The sequence below is a fragment of the Ornithorhynchus anatinus genome, chromosome 8 (assembly GCF_004115215.2).
Source record: "Ornithorhynchus anatinus isolate Pmale09 chromosome 8, mOrnAna1.pri.v4, whole genome shotgun sequence".
NCBI classification, from domain to species: Eukaryota; Metazoa; Chordata; class Mammalia; order Monotremata; family Ornithorhynchidae; genus Ornithorhynchus; species Ornithorhynchus anatinus.
Window position 1 is genome coordinate 56012612 of NC_041735.1, and position 7123 is coordinate 56019734.

A 7123-nucleotide genomic window follows, 5' to 3' on the forward strand; every position below is an offset into this window, starting at 1 on the left:
ATTAAGCCAGAACTTAATACGCACTCAGCAAATACCACAATTATTATTATTGCTATTGAGGACCCCCAGATTTCCTACCTCCTGCCAACCCTTTTAGGGTTAGGGAACAAGAGGCAAGAGTTGAAACAGAACCATGGTTGAGGTGACCAAACAGTATAGGTCATGATTCTTTCTTCTTTTCTCTAGACTGTGAGCTTGCTGTGGGCAGGGAATGTACCTGTTTATTGTTGTATTCTTTGAAGGGTTTAGTACAGTGTTCTGCACACAGTAAGCGCTCAATTAATATGATTGACTTTCTTCTCCCAAATCAGGGGTAGAGGTACCTCACAAATAACTTTGAGTTCATGTGATTTATTGCTAGGGAAAAAAATAAAAATAAAGGGGCAACTTTTAAGAGAAGTAGCCTCTCTATCTTCCTGAACGTGTTTCTGAGGCCTCCTGGGAAAGGAATCAACCATTTTGCCCTTTGTGTTTTATTTTCTTTGCTATAGGACTGAATTGCATATTCTAGTGTGGTCCACGTGACCTGCGTCTCAAACAATGCTTTGGGGTTTCTGCTGTTGAAAAGCTGGTGACCAAGTTTTTGATTGAGTCATGGCTGCAAGAGGTTATTTTGGATACTCTCATGTTCTCTGCCACATGTTTTTTATTTGGACTGGGATGTCACGTAAGAGATAGCAGTAAACGAACTGTAAATACCAAAAATATTCCCCTTCTCTGAGTCCCTTTCAATACTCTTCCCGTAATATCTTGGGTATACGGTCCTCTTTTTTAATTGAAACAATTTAACTCTTAGAGATAAAGTCTTTTTAGCACATTGGATAAGCATGTGGAAAAAAGCCACTTATACACCTGTTAATTAGGGTTTGGCGCAAAGGGTAAACGGAGTCGTATGAGAAATACTGAGAAGCAGCATGGCCTAGTGGATAGAGCATGGTCCTCGGAGTCCGAAGGACCTGGGTTCTAAACCCAGCTCTGCCGCTTGTCTGCTATGTGACCTTGGGAAAGTTACCTAACTTCTCTGTGCCTCAGTTACCTCATCTGTAAAAATGGGGCTTAAGATTGCGAGCCCCAGGTGGGAGAGAGACTGTGTCCAACCTGATTATCTTGTATCGACCCCAGCACTTAGAACAGTGCCTGACACATAGAAAGTGCTTAACGAATACCATTTTTTAAAAAATTCACAAATCTGGCCTACGGTGTCAACCTTCTCCACCATCAAAGCTTTTACCAAGTGCTATGAAGTGCAGGATTTTATATGCTCTCCCTTACTGGGTCTCTGAGGAAAGGAAATCAACAGGCAACAAGAGGGAAGGGAAGCCAACAGATTGGGTATAAGTAAACTGGAAAATAATTCCTGATAAACAGATCGAATTGTCGAATGCAGCCAGAGTTTATGAATAGATGGAATTTCTGGAAGTCAACCTCCCAACTGACCAGGGGGTGGGATAGAAGGAGGAAAACAAAAATCACTTATTTAGCCTTGCTGAGTCCCTGGATGGGAAGGAGGCCTGAACGGAAAAGCCATTTTTCACCCCATGTATATTTCAAGTGCAAAGGCTGTCACCAGAACTAAACTAAGTCATGCAGAAATGATAATAACCCTCCATTTAGCCCTTATGTGTTTTTCATAACTTTCCAACACCCATGGGTTTTTCTATGCAAAGCAGCAATGGAGGGAACGTGATTACCTTAGTACAATTTCTCGTTCACCTTGTTTGCATGATTAGACTGTGGGAGAGAAGGGGGAAACTACTGATCAGTAAATAGCCTCGCCTGGCTACGGTCATGGTTCTAATCCTGGCTCTGCCGCTTGTCTGCTGTGTGGCCTTGGGCAAGTCACTGCACTTCTCTGTGCCTCAGTTACCTTATCTGTAAAATGGGGATTAAGACCGTGAGCCCCGTGAGGGACAGGGACTGTGTCCAACCCAATGTGCTTGTACCCACCCCCATTGCTTAGCACAGTGCCCGGCACAAAGTAAGCGCTTAATAACAAATACCACAGTTATCATTATGTGCTATCATGGAAGATTCAAGGAGATGCTGGGGTGGTGTGTCCTTCCCTGCCCCCATCTCCTCCCCCACAGTACTTATAATAATCATGATATTCGTTAAGTATTTACTAGGTGTCAAGCACTGAAGTTTGCACATATCCTTATATCCGTTTTTTTCCCTTATCTGTAATTTATTTTAATATGTTTCCCCCCATTAGACTGCATGTTCCTTGAAGGCAGGGATCTTGTCTACCAACTGCATTGTACTCTTCTGAGCACTTATCTCTGCACAAAGTCAACATTCAACACATACCCTCCGATTGACTGCAGTTTCAGAGGAAGTTTAATGGTGAAATTTTTTTTAAACGTGAAAATGGCACCGTCCTTCATTTTTGATGATGCTACTGATAGTTAAGGTGCTATTCACATGTGAGGGTGGAGCTGAAAAGATCAGTTGGTGTTCCGTTAGCGCACAGGAAGAAAGGTTAAAAATGCATGGTCCTCTGGGGAGCAGATTTCTGTTTGGTGAGGGTAAAATAGAGCTTTGCAATCCGGAAGTACTGCTAAGGGATTAAAATTAGCGAGCAGATGATTATTTAAAAAGGAGTAACTGAAATAAAATAAAAAATAAACGTTTTTTTAAAAATGGTGCTTGGATAAGTCCTTACTCTGTATCAGGCACTGTACTGAGCAACTGGGGTTAAAACAAGAAAATCAGGAAATAGTCCTTGTCCCACAAGGGGCTCACAGTCTAAAGTCAGAGGGAGTAGGATTTAATCCCCATTTTACAGATAAGGGAATTGAGGCACAGAGAAGTTAAGTGACTCACCCAGGGTCACACAGCAGACAACTGGCAGAGCTGGGATTAGATCTCACGTCCACTGACTTCCAGGCTTGAGCTCTATCCACTAGGCCTTGCTCCTTCCTCACCCATTTCCCTGACACAATATACGTATGTTAGAATTCATCTATAATTGATAAATACATCAAGTCTGGGAAATTTTGGTGAAAACAGCAAATCTGATAGTGATTCAAGAATCAATCCCCCATTTAAAAGTGTGGTATAAGAAAATCGGTTCTAGTTTACAACGTTTAGAGTTAAGATGCAGTTTTCAGGAACCAACAATTTCATAAACCTGAAGGTGACCTCTCCTGAATGACTGAGGAAAAGGACTCGCAACTGTGAATTGGTTCAAGGACAAACAGGTTTTCTGAATAGTTTCAACGATTTTGAGGTAACAGAGCTTTCGTCATGGCGTCCATGAACCTGAAAAGGAAGTTAAGCTGCCAAGACAGTGCCAGTCCCGTAGCTGCTTATTATCAAACCAGAACACTAAGGTCGGAGATCACGTCTACTTACTCTTCGGTACTTTCTCAAGCGCTTAGTACAGTGCTCTGCACACAGCAAATACCACAGAGTATAAATGGATTCAGAGAACATTTATCTGTAAAATGGGGATTGATACTGTGAGACCCATGTAGGACAAGGGCTGTGTCCGACCTGATTAGCTTGTGTCTGCCTGTGTTTAGTACGGTGCCCGGCACATAGTAAGTGCTTAACAAATACCATTAAAAAAGGGAATAATAATCCTACCTATGCTTTGAAGCAGCGTGGCTCAGTGGAAAGAGCACGGGCTTTGGAGTCAGGGCTCATGAGTTCGAATCCCAGCTCTGCCACTTGTCGGCTGTGTGACTGTGGGCAAGTCACTTCTCTGTGCCTCAGTTCCCTCATCTGAAAATGGGGATTAAGACTGTGAGCCCCACGTGGGACAACCTGATTCCCCTATGTCTACCCCAGCGCTTAGAACAGTGCTCGGCACATAGTAAGCGCTTAACAAATACCAACATTATTATTATTATTTGAAGGATATATGTGATTTAGAGTTCAGTCATCAACTGCCCTGTCTGTACGTGGTATTAACTGGCTGCCTTCTCAATTACATCAGACTGTGCGCCCGTCAATGGGCAGGGATGGTCTCTGTTGCTGAATTGTACATTCCAAGCGCTTAGTACAGTGCTCTGCACATAGTAAGCGCTCAATAAATACTATTGAATGAATTACATCTCAACTGACATCTGGATATTGAATATGGAAATTCTATTAGTAGTAATCGTTTGCTCCTCCTTTACAGTTCTGTTCTCCCTTTATTAAAACATCCATGGTATAATTTTATACTACTCCAAACACCTTATCGCTGGAGGAGCTTTCATGTCAATGATATTTATTGCATTTTCTGTGGGCAGATCTCTGTACTAAGTATTTGGGACATTTTCTTATGGGCTTAGACCTATAGCTAATATTCAGACACAAAGGATCTCTGATTTGTATCACTTATGTACATATCTTTACTACTACTACTAATAAACAGCGTGGCTCAGTGGAAAGGGCTTGGGAGTCAGAGGTCATGGGTTCGAATCCCAGCTCTGCCCCTTGTCAGCTGTGTGACTGTCGGCAAGTGACTTCATTCATTTATTGAGCGCTTACTATGTGCAGAGCACTGTATGAACCCCAGCAAGAATTTTCAACCAGCTTATCTACAACCCCATTTTCTTCTAAACGGGAACTTGTTCCGAGGATCTGGGCACTTGATGATAACGATGATAATATTTATTAAGCGCTTACTATGGGCCAGGCACCGTACTAGGAACTGGAGTGGTTACAAGCCAATCAGGTCGGATACAGTTCCTGGCCCACACGGGGCTCAGTCTTTATCGCCATTTTCCAGATGAAGTAACTGAAGCCCAGAAAAGTAAAGCGCCTTGCCCACGGACACACAGCAGACAAGTGGTAGAGCTGGGATTAGAACTCGGGTCCTTCTGACTCCCAGGCTCAATCCACTAGGCCACGCGGGCACTTCCACGCTTTCTGTTTGCAAAGCAGCTTTCGTAGTACAGAGTAAATTCTCACTAAATAGTAATAATAATAATAATAATGTTGGTATTTGTTAAGCGCTTACTATGTGCCGAGCACTGTTCGAAGCGCTGGGGTAGACATAGGGGAATCAGGTTGTCCCACGTGGGGCTCACAGTCTTAATCCCCATTTTACAGATGAGGGAACTGAGGCACAGAGAAGTTAAGTGACTTGCCCACAGTCACACAGCCGACAAGTGGCAGAGCTGGGATTCGAACTCATGAGCCCGGACTCCAAAGCCCGTGCTCTTTCCACTGAGCCACGCTGCTTCTCCTGATTGACTCATTTTTCTACATCACTCTAAAGCTGTCAAGGCAGGGGATTTGAAACCCCAACTCCACAGAAGCAGCGAGAACTGCCTGGTGGTCGAGGACCGTTTGAACACCTGGCTGGAACAGAAGTTCCTGTTCGGTCCTAAAGACATTGATTTGGCTTAGGGTTTTTTTGGTTTTTAAAAATAATTTTCATCATTGTAGTTCTCACAGCGTGTTTTTCTGGGCGTAATCTCCATGGCTAATTGCTAACCCTTGGTGGGCAGGAACCGTGTCCCGTTCCTCCCATACTTCAATACATAAAGTCGGGAACTATGCAAAAAGTAGGAAACTCAGTGGATAATTTTGCTGATGATTCAGTCACCTTCCTAATGGGATAAATCTTTATAAGCAGGTAACAAATAAGTGCCCCATTTCCAATGATACTTGGATTCCAAGTTCAATATAATTCAAGGATGCCCTTATAGGGCTTTGCCCCAATGGCAGTCTCTGTGCCATATCTGTGGATCTGAAAATGGGCCTTTTGGGATTTAGAACTTAATTTTCCTTCTGAGCCTGAAGCTATGGGCAGGAGCAGTTCATTTGCTGCTTAAAAAATGTTAAAAGAAAGAATCCGACTCTTTTTCGGTGACTTGCTTTAGAGGCTTCCCCCTTAGAATGTGAGTCCCACCTAGGACATGAACTGTGTCCAACCAGATTATCTTGTTTCTACCCTAGTGCTTGATGCAGAGAAGCAGCGTGGCTCAGTGGAAAGAGCCTGGGCTTGGGAGTCAGCGGTCATGGGTTCGAATCCCGGCTCTGCCACTTGGCAGCTGGGTGACTGTGGGCAAGTCACTTCTCTGTGCCTCAGTTCCCTCACCTGTAAAATGGGAATTAACTGTGAGCCTCATGTGGGACAACCTGATTACCCTGTAACTACCCCAGCGCTTAGAACAGTGCTCTGCCCATAGTAAGCGCTTAACAAATACATTATTATATGCTTTACAAATACCATTTATCAACATCAGGGGCTGCTCTTGGATCCCTGTTTTGATTTTATAATTTGGATTATGAACATTTAGCACCTCTAAAGAGGTACAATTAAAAAAAAAGTAATCAAAACATAAGGATCTGACCTTATGACCTGGTACACCTGCCAGGTGTCGTTAAGAAGGGAGTCAGGGCTCTTCTGATCTGGTCTGAAACACAAAGAACTTGCCTTTGTGACTTTTCGATTTCCATAGGGAATAACAGTCCCTACCGGGGAACCCCCAGGGCTTAAAAAAGGGGGGCAGGGGACTATATTTCCAGATCTCCTAATTCAAAGAGGATATTTTTGTAAATCTGAGTACCTTCCTAGTTAGGCGTAGATGAATAAAAGGCTGGGAAATTCTGCAGCCGAAATGGGGTCAGATATGTTTTGCTCGGAAGGAAAACACACTCGATTTAGACTGCAAACCCCTAATTAGACTGTGAGCCTGTTGTTGGGCAGGGACCGTCTCTATCTGTTGCTGATTTGTACATTCCTAACGCTTAGTACAGTGCTCTGCACACAGTAGGCGTGTGATAAATACAATTGAATGAATGAAAGGAATATCTGATTGTATTATATCTACCCCAGTATTTGGTTTAGTAAGCTCTTAGGTGGCTCAGCGGAAAGAGCCCGGGTTGGGAGTCAGAGGTCATGGGTTCGAGTCCCAGCTCTGCCACTTGTCAGCTGTGTGACCTTGGGCAAGTCACTTATTCATTCATTCAATAGTATTTATTGAGCGCTTACTATGTGCAGAGCATTGTACTAAGCGCTTGGAACATACAAATCGGCAACAGATCGAGACGGTCCCTGCCCTTTGACGGGCTTACGGTCTAATCGGGGGAGGCGGACAGACAAGAACAATGGCGATAAATAGAATCGAGGGGAAGAACTTCTCATTAAAACAACAGCGAACAGATAGAATCACTTAACTTC